Raw genomic sequence first — 17,455 nt, 5'->3', positions numbered from 1 at the left:
TGCTTTGGGGCTGTTTCTCTGCAAAGGAGCCAGGACGACTGATCCATGTACATGAAAGAATGAATGGGGCCATGTATCGTGAGATTTTGAGTGCAAACCTCCTTCCATCAGCATGGGCATTGAAGATGAAATGTGGCTAGGTCTGTCAGCATGATAATGATCCCAAGCACACTGCCAGGGCAACGAAGGAGTGGCTTTGTAAGAAGCATATGAAGGTCGTGGAGTGGCCTAGCCAGTCTCCAGATCTCAACCCCATTGAAAACCTTTGGAGGGAGTTGAAAGTCCATGTTGCCCAGCGACAGGCCCAAAACATCACTGCTCTAGAGGAGATCTGCATGGAGGAATGGGCCAACATACCACCAACAGTGTGTGCCAACCTTATGAAGACTTACAAAACACATTTGACCTCTGTCATTGCCAACAAAGGATGTATAACAAAATATGAACTTTTGTTTTGACCAAATACTTATTTTCTACCATAGTTTGCAAAAAAAACTTGCCAAATCAGACAAGGTGATTTTCTGGATTTGTTTTCTCATTTTGTCTCTCATAGTTGTGGTCTACCTATGATGTCAATTACAGGCCTCTCTCATCTTTTTAAGTGGGAGAACTTGCACAATTGGTGGCTGACTAAGAACTTTTTTTCCCCACTGTAAGTACCTGTTCACTATAATGCAACCATTCTAGATCGTGTTATGCTTTTTAATGCCAGTACACCTGATGTGCCTACTATGGTGATGGGGGATTAGAATAATATATTACATCCTTATTGGCATAACATTGGTACAGGAATGGAAAGCCCCCACTCTTCATCTACCATGTTTAGACGTAAGCTTCAGTTAGGTAATAGACATATGGAGGACGCAAAACCCAGATGTCCACACCTTCTCTTGTCTTACAGAATTACATAAGTTATTAGTGATGTGCGAGCTTCACCATTCTATTTGTTAAAGTAACAAGCATTTGGTATGGCGTAAATCTATATGTAATAACTAATTATGAGTGAACACTACCATGCATGAGTGCTCGGCACTTGTAACAAGCAGTTGGATGCTCAGATGTGTGCGTCTTGAGTAACCGAGTATAAATGAAGTCAATGGGGAACTCGAACATTTATCTGTAAAATTTTCTGGAAAAATGCTCTAGTTCCCCATTAACCTCCATTACACTCAGATTCTTGAGTCACACCCATCTGAGCATCCAACTGTTTCTTGAGTACTGAGCACCCGAGCATAGTAGTGCTTACTCATAATTACGGTAGTTATCCTGTATAAATTTATGTCTTATCAATAGCTTGTTACTTCCAAGAATACTTCAAAGAAAATATCTACAATATCTACCAAGAGTGCTCTAACATCCCTCCCTAATTGGGGGAAAAGGGTCTGGAAGCATAACCCACTCTGGATAACTCTGTTAAGGGAGTCTCAAATTTCTGAATGTATTGTGTGGTGTGGGATGGTATGAAGGCATCCCTAAGAGGAACATAGAAAATTGGCACTAAAAACTAAGGGGAAGACTCTGGCAAAATGGGTACAGGAGTCTGAGTTGGCCTGTATTCAGTGTCCAAGTGAAACCAGAGCCTCAGATTGGAGCGGGGCACGGAAAGGCTTGGAACCATATACACTTGAGGTAGTGGCTAAGAATATTTTTTTGGTTAAACAAACATACTATGAAGCAAAGAAGATAGCAATTTTCACAATTGTAAAGGCTTAGGAAGGAGCTTTGTGCTTGACCTCTATTAAGACTCAGGAAGATACATGCGTAACAAAGATAAAACATTCTTGAGGTTTTTCGTGACTTTTATGACAACTTATATAAATCTAGATTGACGTCCTCATTGGATTAAATCATAAAATATGAGAGAGAGAGATCAGTTGGAGGTTCCACTAACTTTGCAGGAATTGCAGGAAGCAGTGATATTGAAGGCAAATTCTACAACTCCTTCATTTGATCGTTTGCTTGCTGAATAATATAAAGTATTTGGGGTGGTGCTTTTACCTGAACTGCTACAGGTATTCCATCATGCCCTTGAGGTTGCACAATTGCCCGAATCTATGTCTGAAGCCATTATTGTAGTTATTTTGAAATATGGCAAAGATCCGTTGCTTCTAGATTCCTATAGGCCTATCTCTCTCCTAGCAACTGATGTTAAAATATTGGCTAAGGCCTTGGCTTTACATCTCTCCAAGGTTATTCTTTCTCTTATTCTTCCTCACCAGACTGTTTTTTGCCAGCTAAGGCCACTGCAATCAATTTATGCTGTCTATATATGAATTTGCAGGTTCATGTTTATAATCATGAACAGAGGATAATTGGTTCCCTAGATGCCACCAAGGCTTTTGATTGTATTGAGTGGAAATTCTTGGGGGGCGGTCTTGATTGGGGTTTGGGGAAACATTTATTTCTTTAATACGATTACTGTATAGAAAGCCCAGGGCACTGATGAGCATTAATGGTGTCCTTACACAGGCAATTGATGCCCCAGTTATTATATATTTTACATAATGCCCCAGTTGGGGTCCCAAGGCACTTGCACTTTAAGTCAAATGTCTTTTTAGAGAGTTGATGTGGGAAGTTAAAACTGCTGGGATAAAATTAGAGACTTTACAGAAAGGGAGAGATGTGAGGAGAGTAGCGGATCCTGAAGCATACTACAGTAACTCCGAAAAGTGAGTTACACCCGTTACATTTTTGTATATATTTTATTATTTATTTTTATGGGACAACACTGAAGATATGACACTTTGATACAATGTAAAGTAGTCAGTGTACAGCTTGTACAAAAATGTCATTAACCCTTGCTGCACCAACAGACACCAATACACATTTAAATTCACAGAGCAATGTGAAGTTCCGGACCCAGAGTTTTCACAAGTCTCTCAAGTACGAGATACTTGTGACACTTTGATGTAATTATTTTATTGTATGTACCTAATGTTTCAGTAAAGAGTGATTCATTTTTAATATATGACTATACTACTCCATTTGTGTTTTCACATAGGTTTAATGTATGTAGAAGTTTATTCTAAACAGATTATGTCCATTACTAGATTGGAAAGAGTGATCATGCATTCGTTTGGACATCATGTGTGGCGCCCCTGAGGCTCCAGTTGCTACAGAGTATTGCACCTTATTTAAGGTGTGATATTCGCCTCGAATAAGGAAGGGGTTAATCACCGGTGTTCCACTTTCACACTTTACATAAGGCTTAGGAGCCTTCTCACAGGGGGATGGCTCAGGGTAGATAGGAGGTGGCCATCACGATGCATCTGACTCGGGCTCTTATTACCAGCGCCGCCACCCCCGCGTCTCGGCGCCAAAGGCAATCGCTACTCCCCTCGTCATCCTTCCCGGGGCTCGCTCCACCTGTGGAGAGCGATACCATCTTCGGCTGCTATTACCATCCTCCCCGAAGGACAGAGACAGCAGCGGCGGCTAATCCCTGGCCGCGTACCACAGGTGGCGTCACGACAATCTTCCTATTACAACCCCAATCATCCTCCTTCCTTATTGGTGGACACCTCGAGGCATGAAGACTGGCAGGCCACCGTGACATCCCAGATCACCACACCGGCCCGGTGACGAGTAACTCAGGTACAAGACCAGTGACTGATTTCCCCCCTGCCCCCTGGGTGCTACACATGCTCCCAATCAAAAATTCCCTGTTGTCTGTGAATTTTGTTCCATTTGTTAAATTAGTTGTATTAAGATATTTACAGATTGTAGAATTTGCTAAGAAACCTAGTTTGTATTGGGGGATGAAAAACTTTGAGCACAAGAATGGGAATAATATGGTTAACTGTTCGGATGTCTTTAGCATTTTATTATAGAACGGACTAATATGGAGTTAATTTTATTGGATTTAAGAAAAGCGTTGCAATTTATGCTATATTGATAATTGACGAGAGACATACATTTTTATAGAATCAGTACCAGATGTAAAACGCTGATTCTTGGAAAGCTAACCAGTATCCTTTTGTATTATGCTTGCTGAAGATATAGAAATGACAGTGTTTCCTAGAAACTAGAGCATACACTTGGGAAGAGTTATTTTATAGAAAAACTGCCCCCCACAAGGAGGAGAAAAAGCTGTAAAGTAGTCACAGTGAAATAGTGGGACGAAACGGCCAAATAAAGGTAGAAAGGAACATACAGTGATAAGAAATTATTGTAGTTGAAAGAGACAAAACAAAAATACAATAAAATAAAACACTTTAAAAACACTTCACATTGAAAAGTAGAGCAATTATGGATTCCTCAGGATGGAGAATCATGTTAGATATCCAAATGATGAAAAAATGGGAACAACATTTTCAAAGCATTTGGATTTTTTCATATGGAGTATGAGCGCCACACACAGAAGTACCCGCACTTACACACCTTGGCATGTGATCAATGCAGAGGAGTGTTCTGCCATGCTGAATGCACTTGGGCATGCAAATTATCACGATCCATTGCTGTCAATTGCTGCCCAATTATGTCCTAGACGTGCTCAGGTCTGAAAATGCTTCAGGCTATGGCAATACATTTAGGCCATGCCCAGTGCTTACAGTTGCACAAGCAGCATGCAACTTTTAAGTCAAGTGTTGAAAAAGGGTTGCTGGAGCACTTTGGAGAATTTTCTGTAAAATTGGCTCCATGACCAAATGACTGTAAAGCTGAGCAGTTAGTGTACTTGGACAGAAGACTATAGGGGTCTGGCTACCGTACATTAAGGCCACCCCACACCCTTATCCTGGGAGTAGAACCACAGTTATGGTGCTAGTGAATGCCACTTCATGATGTTGCCCATGTGGTTTCCAGATGGAGACCAGAGTCTGGAATGGAGGTCTAGCTTCTTCGGTGATGAGTCCCTCTTTTGTCTTGAACACAATGATAGCCAGAGTTTGGCACACTATGATAATTAATTTCTAACACGCTAAGACACACAATTTGATTACTAGTTTCCATACACAAATGTAGCAGAGAATTTTGGTGATACAAACATCTATCTCAGGTCCTTATTCTCCTCATAGGACATGCCCAGAACAGTGCTGCTTAACACAGCTTCAGCCTGTCTATAACTTCCCACTATATCTGGGAAGTTATATTTTGGTTTGTTTAAACTACCCATTGCCTACCATAGGCCTCACTCTCCTGTGGCTAACTGCAGCATCACAACTCAGCAGAGTATCACAATCTGTCATTTAGGTGACCTGTAACACATCAATTTTATGGCTGTAGTACAACATGAACATTATACATTAAAAATCACCTACAGAGCAGTCTCTTAGTTACCATAAAGGGGCTTTTACTTTCACTAAAGTGGTGTCAAATTGCTCCAGTGTCTGTTTATTGACTACGGTAGTTAAATCACAACTACAGCCCATGTTGCCACTGCAGCCGATCACTGAGCTCAGTGGCTCTGCTAATGTACAGTGCTGGCCAAAAGTATTGGCACCCCTGCAATTCTGTCAGATAATACTCCGTTTCTTCTTGAAAATGATTGCAATCACAAATTCTTTGGTATTATTATCTTCATTTATTTTGCTTGCAATGAAAAAACACAAAAGAGAATGAAACAAAAATCAAATCATTGATCATTTCACACAAAACTCAAAAAAGTGGGCCAGACAAAAGTATTGGCACCCTTAGCCTAATACTTGCTTGCACAACCTTTAGCCAAAATAACTGCGAACAACCGCTTCCGGTAACCATCAATGAGTTTCTTACAATACTCTCCTGGAATTTTAGACCATTCTTCTTTGGCAAACTGCTGCAGGTCCCTGAGATTTGAAGGGTACCTTCTCCAAACTGCCATTTTGAGATCTCTCCACAGGTGTTCTATGGGATTCAAGTCTGGACTCATTGCTGGCCACTTTAGTAGTCTCCAGTGCTTTCTATCAAACCATTTTCTAGTGCTTTTTGAAGTGTGTTTTGGGTCATTGTCCTGCTGGAAGACCCATGACCTCTGAGGAAGACCCAGCTTTCTCACACTGGACCCTACATTATGCTGAAAAATTTGTTGGTAGTATTCAGACTTCATAATGCAATACAGATGGTCAAGCAATCCAGTGCCAGAGGCAGCAAAGCAACCCCAAAACATGAGGGAACCTCCGCCATGTTTGACTGTAGGTACCGTGTTCTTTTCTTTGAATGCCCTTTTTTTTTCCTGTAAACTCTATGTTGATGGCTTTTCCCAAAAAGCTCTACTTTTGTCTTATCTGACCAGAGAACATTCTTCCAAAACGTTTTAGGCTTTTTCAGGTAAGTTTTGGCAAACTCCAGCCTGGCTTTTTTATGTATCGGGGTAAGAAGTGGGGTCTTCCTGGGTATCCGACCATTCAGTCCCTTTTCATTCAGACGCCGATGGATAATACAAGTTGACACTGTTGTACCCTCGGACTGCAGGGCAGCTTGAACTTGTTTGGATGTTAGTCGAGGTTCTTTATCCACCATCTGCACAATCTTGCATTGAAATCTCTCGTCAATTTTTCTTTTCCTTCCACATATAGGGAGGTTAGCCACAGTGCCATGGGCTTTAAACGTCTTGATGACACTGTGCACCTTAGACACAGAAGCTTTCAGATCTTTGGAGATGGACTTGTAGCCTTGAGATTGCTCATGCTTCCTCACAATTTGGATTCTCAAGTCCTCAGACAGTTCTTTGGTCTTCTTTCTTTTCTCCATGCTCAATGTGGTACACACAAGGACACAGGGCAGAGGTTGAGTCAACTTTAATCCATGTCAACTGGCTGCAAGTGTGATTTAGTTATTGCTAACACCTGTTAGGTGCCACAGGTAAGTTACAGATGTGTTAATTACACAAATTAGAGAAGCATCACATGATTTTTCAAACAGTGCCATTACTTTTGTCCACCCACTTTTTTTTATGTTTGGTGTGGAGTTGTATACAATTTGGCTTTATGACAATTTTTTTTTTTTCTTCATTGAAGACAAATTAAATGGAGATCATGCCAAAGAATTTGTGATTGCAATCATTTTCAAGAAGAAACTGAGTATTATCTGACAGAATTGCAGGGGTGCCAATACTTTTGGCCAGCACTGTAGATGGCAAGAATGCAAAGAATTGCTGCAGTGATGCTATGCACTATAAAGCTGCAGCCGATAGAGAGTGACTGGAGCAGCGACAAAGAGTGTTGGACCCGATGAGTACTGTCTGTGTTTTGTTGTTTTACAACTATGCAAATATTTGGTCACCACTTTTTGTGTAAATGAAAAATCCCTTTAAAGAGTCCAAATTTAAAGGAAGCGGCAAACATTTAGTGAAAATCTGACCGCTAATACATGCTGCCTGATCTACAGCAGCCTTAGTCAGATACATCCAGGGCAGGGAGAAGTCGCCTAGGACTTTTAATTTATGGCAACGACGCAGGGATTCATAGTTAAGCATACATGGCTGAAATCGAACAGCCAATGCCTGATATATACAGTATGTTGGTCAGTATGTATCAGGTTCTCTTTAAAGAATATTTCCTTAGTCCATACGCAATAACGGGAGGTTGAATAGATTATCTTCTCTACTGGTTCAATGTAGGGTAAAAATATCAATTTAGTTATTAAAAATAGGGATCAACCTGGCTGCTAGATTGACAATAAGGGGAGGTGTTAGTGAGAGCAAGAGCAATAAGTAATGACTAAGTTCCTGTAATGCAGGTAAGGAAAAAAAGCAAAACAATGTAGTGTTTTATTTCGGTTTTTCCATTTATTTTGACGTTTAGGTCCAGTTGTTATATAATATTGATATAATGTAATACAGTGATCATATACTGGCTCTGATCACACAGCAGGAGGGTTTAGGTTATTATCAGCACCATCACAGTTATGAATAGTTGATGAGTAGGAAGGATAACCAGCTCACCTGTGTAAGAACACCTCCCCTATTGGAAGCACGGACAGCAGCGTTGCTGGTGCAGGAACTAGGATAAGAAAATCTCCAGCTTCCATGTGCATAAAATTATTCCTTTATTCCAAAATTTAAATCCAAATGTACATAACATGATCCAAAAATAAGAGCAAATTTGAAATGAAACACGTTTCACATGAGGTGTCCTTTGTCAAAGCATATACCGTAGGTTATGTTTCATCAAAAGCTCACTTTTAACCATTAGGGGATAAATGGCACAGGTGGTGTGATCATATAATCCCAAATAAAGGGGAAATTAGTACCAAGCTGTGTCAGCATAGTACCCATAAAGGTTAGAGTATGTACAAAAATTTGAAATGTAACATGTTAATCAATAGACAGTACATAATTGTCCAATTTTACACAATATATACCAACAGAATATAAAGGACAATTTAAACAACAATTTATCAACATGAAATCATATATTTCAATATAGTAGAAATTTAATTATAGAGGCGCCCGGTTTTATAGCAAGGACTTCATATATCGACAATATGCCCAAAAATATTTTTTAAAATAAAAAAGTATGAAGTGGCATTAGTCAAAACTTTATTAAACAAATTAATGATACATAACCTCCCTGCGTGAATTTAATCCATATGGTGAGCATGTGCCCAAATAAAATATCCAAAACACCTCACGGTTTAGTAGTTTTCTCCTGTGATTACCACCGCGGTTAGAAAAAAACACCCTTTCAATACCCGAGACTTTTAGAGTGGAAGTAGATCTATCATGAACATTAATGAAATGACGTGCTATAGAGGATAAATTAGTGGAAGGGGTTAAGGAAACAATGTCAGTGACATGTTCAGAAAATCACTTAAGGGAGCGTATACTACAGCCTTGATTCACGTGATATACTGGAGAGTTTTCAATGCAAGGTTTGGGATTAACAATTTTCATGGCTAGGTTGTGATGTTGTTTCCCGTCGATACCCCCCGAGATTGCAATATTGGCACTTCAGTTTCATTTAAAAAGAAGTGAATATACTAGTGACTTATACAATTACATTCTACATGTCACACATTTTCTTATGTGTGACATGTAGAATTTTTTTTTTATTTTCAATGCTAATTATTATTTGCAATCTCGGGGCGTATCGATGGGTGGTAAATATTCCCCTTCATGGGCCAACCTTGTAATGTCATATTGGGAACACAAATTCATTTTTTCAGTTAAGAACCCATTTACATTATGCGTTATCTGGTACGGCAGATACATCGATGATTTACTCTTCATTTGGGGAGGGGATGTATCTGCCGTACCGGATGTTATGTATCAATCTTAATTTGTTTAATAAAGTTTTTAATAATGCAATCTCATACTTTTTTATTTTAAAAAAATCTTTTTGGGCATATTGTCGATATATGAAGTCCTTGCTATAAAACCGGGCGCCTCTATAATTACATTTCTACTATATTGAAATATATGATTTCATGCTGATAAATTGTTGTTTAAATTGTCCTTTATATTCTGTTGGTATATATTGTGTAAAATTGGACACTTATGTACTGTCTATTGATTAACATGTTACATTTCAATTTTTTGTACATATTCTTTAACCTTTATGGTTACTATACTGACACAGCTTGGTACTAATTTCCCCTTTATTTGGGATTATATGATCAAACCACCTGTGCCATTTATCTCCTAATGGTTAAGACTGAGCCTTTGATGAAACATAACTTATATGCTTTGACAAAGGACACCTTGTCTGAAACGTGTTGCATTTCAAAATGTGCTCTTATATTTGGATCATGTCCTGTACATTTGGATTTTAATTTTGGAATAAAGGAATAATTTTATGCACATGGAAGCTGGAGATTTTCTTATCACAGTTATGAATAGTCCATTGTATAACAAGGATGTGACAGGTGTAAGCCAAGTACCGGGGATTTTGGTTGAGGATACAGTAGGTCACAGATCAAAAATGAGACCAGACAGTTTCGGAGAACGTGGGTATTTTTACTAAAGGGGGTTGAATAGGGATCTCTGACCAAAACAACAAGGGACTCTTCCCACACAAAATTACATACACCTGATCAGAACTGACAAGGACCACCGTGCTGCCCCAGTGACGCAGACAGCCAATGTTACCAAAAACAAAATTTACCTGCAATACACCATGTCGAATACAGAAACGTGCAAACTACTCTAGAGTGGAGGTATGGATTACTGGGTGTGTAGAAAGGCTTGTCGGTGGAACAGCACAATAGTTTACAAATTTACAACTCTATGACTTCCCTCACAACTCACACACAGCAAGATCTTACCCGGGTACCAAACTTGAACACAGACTGCTATCTGCACTAATGCAAAGTTTAGTTCTCCTCACTGGGGCTGCAGCCTCACTAACCTGGTTTAGCACCAAGCAAAACTATTCGTGCACACTTTCTGGTGCCATTGTCTGTGGCGGGGCCTGAGCTCACAACTTACACAAGAAAGAGTTCTTCGCTCATTATGAAGCTTGTCTAACAGGTAGGAAGTCTTCTATCAGCCTGCTAGCGATTCCTCCAACCGTGTTAATTCAGATACTTGAAGGGAATGCAGTTCCAACAATAGACCGCAGCCGCTCCCAGGAATAGTCTCTCGCCACAGCAAATGCTGCAACACCAAGTTCTGGCCTCACTGATTCTCAGCACACCGGCATATAGCACAGTCTCTCAAACAGTGCTAGCTTCATTATTTCTCAACACACTGGCATTTTTTAGCACAGATCTCTGAAAGCAGCACAGAGAACTCTCACATGTCCTCAGGGTTCTCTGGTCCTTCCTCAACTGCCCATACTCCCAGCACTACCAAAGAGTCTCCTGGCCAGTCTTTAGTAAGACCTCTGGTGGACGAATGTTGACACTGTCTGCATATCCTTCTCCGCCTTACAAAGGACTCCAATCATATTTACATTATTTTAGTCATTTGTAAGTATCTGCTCCATTTGACTTCCTTCTATCTGTATTTCTCAAACATGTGACATCACTTTATCAGTCACCACATAGTCTGTTGTCGTGACAAAACTAAATGATATTAACTCAAATAGGAGCTTGAAAATGAATAGGGAATACGGCTTTCTCTCAGGAATCGAGAAGCAGCTATGGAAAATGTCTATTAGCCCAGTTAGGAAGACATGTGTTTCATGTGTTTAACTTGTTCCTCCAGATAGCTATATATAACCTAAATTGTCAGCTATTTTAAGTCTAAAACTGTCCTAGTTGTTGCAAGCCTGCTGCCCTGTTGACAGTACAGTTAGTAGGCATGCATAAAAGGGATTGTCTCCATTTTTCAAGAACTATATACATTGTAAAATAGATCTCTAAGACATTGTACTTTGAAAATCCACTTCAGCATGGCTGTAGAATCCTTTTTGATAGCTTTTCCTCAATCTCCATCCACCTATTCTGATTGACAGCACCTTAGTGCCCCTCCCTGATGTTGCTGAATTCTCAAACTACTCTATACATGCTGCAACTACCATTCAGGTGGAGCTTAAATACACATGAACTCCTAAAATTGTATTTTTAATATTAAGATTATAGAGCCACTCTAACATGGTGTCCGTTTTGCCCTCTCTTGTTAGTCTCCCTTGTGTTTTCTTTAAGACTTAGAGGGGTTTACCAGTGCTCATCCTACCGGCCACTACCTAGGGCTTTTTTCATGGCCACCTAGGGTCTAGGTATCTTGATCAGTGCATAGGTGCAGAACCTATCTAGGGATGTCAGGGGAGCCAAGGGTCAGCAGTAGCCTTTCTCCAGGGATCTCCATCTTTCCCTTCCCTAGTGTCAGGGTTTCTCTTTTGCTTCCTCCTTTTGCCGTTTGTTTAGTATTCCCCTATACCAAGCATTACTAAATGTCAACCCAATATATTTAAAGTTCCAAGATAAGTAGTACAATATATTACCGAAGGTTATGGTATGTAGAATGCTATGGGGTTGGGTTTTTTTTATCAAGGGCATCAGAGAATAATGTACTTGTTTCAACATTAGGGCAGGCTACACACAAACCAAATGGACAGCAACCCAGACCTGGCCCCTTAGAGCCAAAAGGCTGATTTGATTTTTTTTTTTTTATTATAATGGCTGCATTCAAGAAGATCTTTGCAATTTTCAGGGCGTCTGTATGTGATAAATGGGTTGGACGGTAAGTATCTGCTAAGTACTGCAGTGAGTCCTTAAAAGGTTTCCAATAAGAATACCTCCAATAAAACTCTGATGATGTGAAGAGGAAGCATGGAGAAGGGTGTTGGCTGAGGTTGATTTTTGGGAAAATTAATCTACGTGTAGCATAATGTCCAAAAAGTCCATATTTGTTCTTCCAAGCTGATAGGTTAAGCATAGATTAATTTTGTTATCATTCAGGTGATTGATGAAACAATGTAGGTACTCAATAGATCTCTATCAGATAACAAAAGTACATTGTCAATGTATTTTCCCCAGAAATATACTTTATCCATGAATGCAGCAGGTTCAGTGAAAAATATTTTATGTTCCCACAGTCCCAGGAAGATAATTACATAAGAAGGCACACAAGACGCCCCCATAGCAGTTCCCTTGAGCTGTAGGTAAAAGTTGTTATTCGAGTACAAATTTGAGGAGTGCTAAAATTGTTGAACTTACCATCAGGACTTGACATTATGAGTAATTGTTTGAAGCTTCCAATCCATCTTTACGTCTTTTTGTGGCAAATAAAGATTTGATATACAGTTTTTGGTGGATGTAGTGGTTTTGTATTTGTAAGCTTTCATTGTTACTCCATCATTACACGATTACATGTGTGAAAGAAAAATCTACTCCATGGGAAGCCCTAAGTGTTTCCAACTTGATAGCATAAAAAGAACATCTGTTTTATGTTCAGTACATGAAGATTATTCATATGAGGATATTTCTTCTGCATTCAGTAAATTGAGCCACAAATACAATTAAAATAGAACATGAAGGATGTGACATGAGCTGTAGAACCTCTGACCTGGAGTCATTGCATTTCATTCTGTTAGCTTCATGTTTTCCAAGCTACTATTTCCAAACTGTAGCAATGTGTGAGCAGAACTATATACTGGGAAACTAGGAGGAAAGTAATCTGCAAAGAAAGAGGAGTAGTATCTTGTGGTCGTACATGACTGAGCTACTCTTATTTAGAGAGACCTTGGCTAGGCCAAAGAGGACAAGATGATTAACCTGTAATTTTGTATCTAGTTAAGTGATCACTGCTATACTGAAATGGAATGATACCAATAAGTACTGTATTTTTCGGACTATAAGACACACCGGACTATAAGACGCACCCTTGTTTTAGAGGAGGAAAAATATAGAAAAAAAAATTAAAGTAAAAAATTGTGGTCATGACACTATTATTTTACTGCTGGCAGTGCTATGGAGGTAATAATATCCCCAAATTCTGTCCTCATATCCCCCATTCTGGGTACCTTCCAGGTATATATGGCCCCAATCGTGGAATATGTATGTTCCCCATCATTATATGTGTGATCCTCCAATCTGGTGTGTGTGTGTGTGTGTGTGTGTGTGTGTGTGTGTGTGTATATAGTTATATACTGTGTGCGTATTTATATATAGAGTTATATACTGTGTGTGTGTGTGTGTGTGTATATATATATATATATATATATATATATATATATATATATATATATATATATATATATATATATATATATATAGAGAGAGAGAGTTATATACTGTGCGTGTGTGTGTGTGTGTGTGTAAATATATATATGATCCAACCCCATCCAGGTGTACAGTAATGCCTTTATATACTATATTATTTATTGCCTTACTTTTACAGATGTGATGCTCACCATGCTTCAGTTTGCTTCTAGTGCCAGGACCAAAGTCTCCCATATCTCAAGGACCTGCAGTGATGTAATGAAGAGGCAGGGCACTGTACTGCTCTGGCCCATCCCTCTTCATTACATCACTGCAGGTCCTTGTCAGCTACGGGAGACTTTGTTTCTAGTGCAGAGGCAGGAGCAAAGTGAAAGCAATGTGAGCACTGAGCACAGAGACTGCGGGCTGTGCTGTGATGGTATGCCGTGCTCTGGCCCGGACACTGCAGTGATCTGCACTTCCTCCGGGCCAGACATGACTGCAGCGGCACCCTGCTCCTGCCTAATAAACAGCGGACACACAGTCTCCCGAGCCTCTGCAGGAAGCCGGCGGCTGGAGCACCCACATGTGTCCGCTGTTTACATTAAACAGGTATTGATTTGCTGCTCTTCACACCGGCTTCTAGTCACTGACTGCAGAGAGAGGTGGACGGGGAGCAGCTAATGAATATTCATTTACTTTAAGCAGCGAGTACACATGGTTTCTCCAGCCTCCGGCTTCCTGCACCAGCGACCCTCCCTGCCTCCTGTGATCCCACTGCATAGCGCTGACTCCCCACAGCTCTCTACCCCGCACGTACCCCCCGTTTTGACATTCAGACCATAAGACGCACCCCACACTTTCCTCCCAAATTTGGAGGAAAAAAAGTGCGTCTTATGGTCCGAAAAATACGGTATATATAGTTGTGGCCTTGAAATAGTTCCAGAAAATGAAGTATTTCTCCCAGAAAATTATTGCAATTACATGTTTTGTTATACACATTTATTTCCTTTGTGTGTATTAGAACAACACAAAAAGCAAATTGGACATAATTCCACAAAAAAACACTAAAAACGGGCAGGACAAAATTGTTCAAAACAACATTTGGTTGCACACTATTTGGATAAATATCATCAATCTATCGCATAATATAACAATCAACAAGCTTCTTACACCTCTCAACTGGAATTTTGGACTCTTCTTTTGCTCCAGGTCTTTCATATTTGAGGGGTGCCTTCTCGCAATAGTTATTTTAAGATTTAACAAAGATGTTCAATGGGATTTAGATCTGGACTCATTGATGGCCACTTCAGAACTCTCCAGCACTTTGTTTCAATCCATTTCTGGGGGCTTCTTGAAGTACGTTTGGGGTCATTGTCCTCCTGGAAGACCCATGACATAAGGTGCAAACCCAGCTTTGTGACACTGGGTACTACTTTGAAAAACATTAAAGAAAAAGAAGAGGAGGATCAGCACTTCGTTAAAACCATGTGTTCAATCTTCATTTCTCTTATTGAAATCATACATTTTTAATGGATGGACATTGTTTTAATGGATATTTTGTCACTAATAAAGACTGAACACACAATTTTAAGGAAGAGCTGATCCCCCTTCTCTTTTTTTGTGCTAATTGACTGGGTCAAACGGTTTTGGATCTCTGCACCCACCTAACAACAAGTCCTGATTTGTAATGGCACAGTGAGATATTTTCCATATTTTTTTCTTTTCTGTCTATTGCAAAACAAAATCCTTTGATAATCTTCAGATTTTAAGATGCCTTGCACATGGTCAAGGCACCTAGTGCCAGGGGCAGCAAAACCACCACAAAACATCTTCAAACCTCCACTATATTTCACTGTAGGTATTGTGTTCTTTTCTTTGTAGGCCTTATTCCATTTTCAGTGAATAGTGGAATGGTGTGCTTTACCAAAAAGCTCTATCTTGGTCTCATTTGTCCACAAGACGCTTTACCAGAAGAATTTTGGCTTACTCACATACATTTTGGCAAACTGTAATCTAACTTTTTTTTAAGTCTCTTTGTTTGCAGTAGGGTCCTACTGGGTCTCTTGCCATAGCGTTTCATTTCATTAAAATGTAAACCGATAGGTAACGCTGACACTGATGTACCTTGAGTATGCAGGACAACTTGAATATCTGTGGAACTTGATTGGGGCTGCTTATCCACAATCTGGATTATCCTGCTTGCAGCCTTACATCAATTATTGTCTGCCATTCACATGCAGGGAGATTAGTTACAGTGCCATGGCTTGTAAACGTCTTGATTATGTTGTGCACCATGGATAAAGGAACATCAAGATCTCTGGAGATGGACTTGTAACCTTGAGATTGTTGATATTTTTCAACAATTTTGGTTCTCAAGTCTTCGGACAGTTCTCTTCTTCTCTTTCTGGTCTCCTTGCTTAGTGTAGCACACACAGACACACAGTGAGAAGATTAAATCAACTTCTCCCCTTTTTATGTTCAGGTATGATTTTCATATTGCCCACACCTGTTACTTATCACAGTAGAGTTTAAACTAGCATTACATGCTTGAAACAAAGTTGTTTACCCTCAATTGTAGAAAGGTGTAAATAATTTTGTTTGGCCCAATTTGGGGGTTTTGTTTGAAATTTATATTCAATTTTTCTTTTTTTCACAGTTTTTGTGTTGATCCCATACACAAAGGAAATAAACGTGTAGCAAAAAAGTGTAATTAAAATAATTTTATGGGTGAAATACTTCAGTTTTTGGATCAATTACAAGAGTGCCAACACTTTCGGCCAGGACTGTAATACTGTGTATATAGTTTCCTAATATATTATATTTGCTAAAATTGGATCATCACTTTAACCCTGACCTATAAAGGTTACATAAAAATGAATCAGTGATTGCTCAAGCTTGCCTTGCCTGCCGTCTATTAAAAAAAGAAATAATTGTGTTAAAGGATCACTGGATAGGAAAATAATGTGAAAGAATGGAAATAATTCTACTTAGGACATTAAATACCGATAACTTCAATCTACATTTCACAAAAACATATTGAGCAATATATTATTCTGATTGAAAAGGCAATCACATTCTCCATATGTCACTTGACAATTCAAATTTGGAAATTCGTTTATAATTGTGCAAAGTCCAAAATGTTCACATCTGGTTTTACTACAATGAAGATTAAAAATTCCTTGCTGTCAAATTTAGTTTAAAATCTTAAGGAGAGAGGTCCAACAAAGTCCAGTAAAATTCTGAGAAGACTGCATAGACCTTTTCTTTCATAATATTTTGGCCCAAATATTCATGAGAAAAATATATTTGTTCCATGCCCACCAAAGTGATTTGGCTTTTGTATAAGATTTACTGATATCGTATGTGTACATAAGGTACAATAGTCAATATCATAAAAATGATTCATGATTCTGATTTCTCATCTAGAACTTTGTATCATGTCACATTTCATATCTTCTCATCATCAACGTCTTTGGTTCTGACAAATTCGGATGCCCAGTTTGATTCTGGTTCCGTTGATCAGCCAAACCATGATAACCAGTGTTGATTATAATGTTTGTATGTTTGGTTCTATTAGGTGTGTGTGTTTGGTTGTTTAATAGTCTGTATATTCCAGCTGATCGTGCTACAGATGCTCACTAAACAATCAGTAACATCGTTCATATGCAATTGTTCTCGACAGCACATTTCGGTACCGAGAACAATGATCTTGTGCAGTCCAAAAGATCATTTTGCCCTCCGAACAAGCAGTTTGCATGTTCGTTGGCCAATCGAAATCCTGATTATCATGAAAAGAGTATTTGTAGGATAGTTCGTTCACAATGATTTTGCAGTGGAAGATGACCGTAATTCTGATGCTTCATCTTGTCAATTATTCCAGAGATGTGATTCTCTGAAAATTGAATGTGACAAAGGATGGCATCCATTGTGAATCCTTGGTTTTGACAGT

Source organism: Anomaloglossus baeobatrachus, chromosome 6, assembly GCF_048569485.1.
Source record: "Anomaloglossus baeobatrachus isolate aAnoBae1 chromosome 6, aAnoBae1.hap1, whole genome shotgun sequence".
NCBI lineage: Eukaryota > Metazoa > Chordata > Amphibia > Anura > Aromobatidae > Anomaloglossus > Anomaloglossus baeobatrachus.
This window is presented reverse-complemented; position numbering follows the sequence as displayed.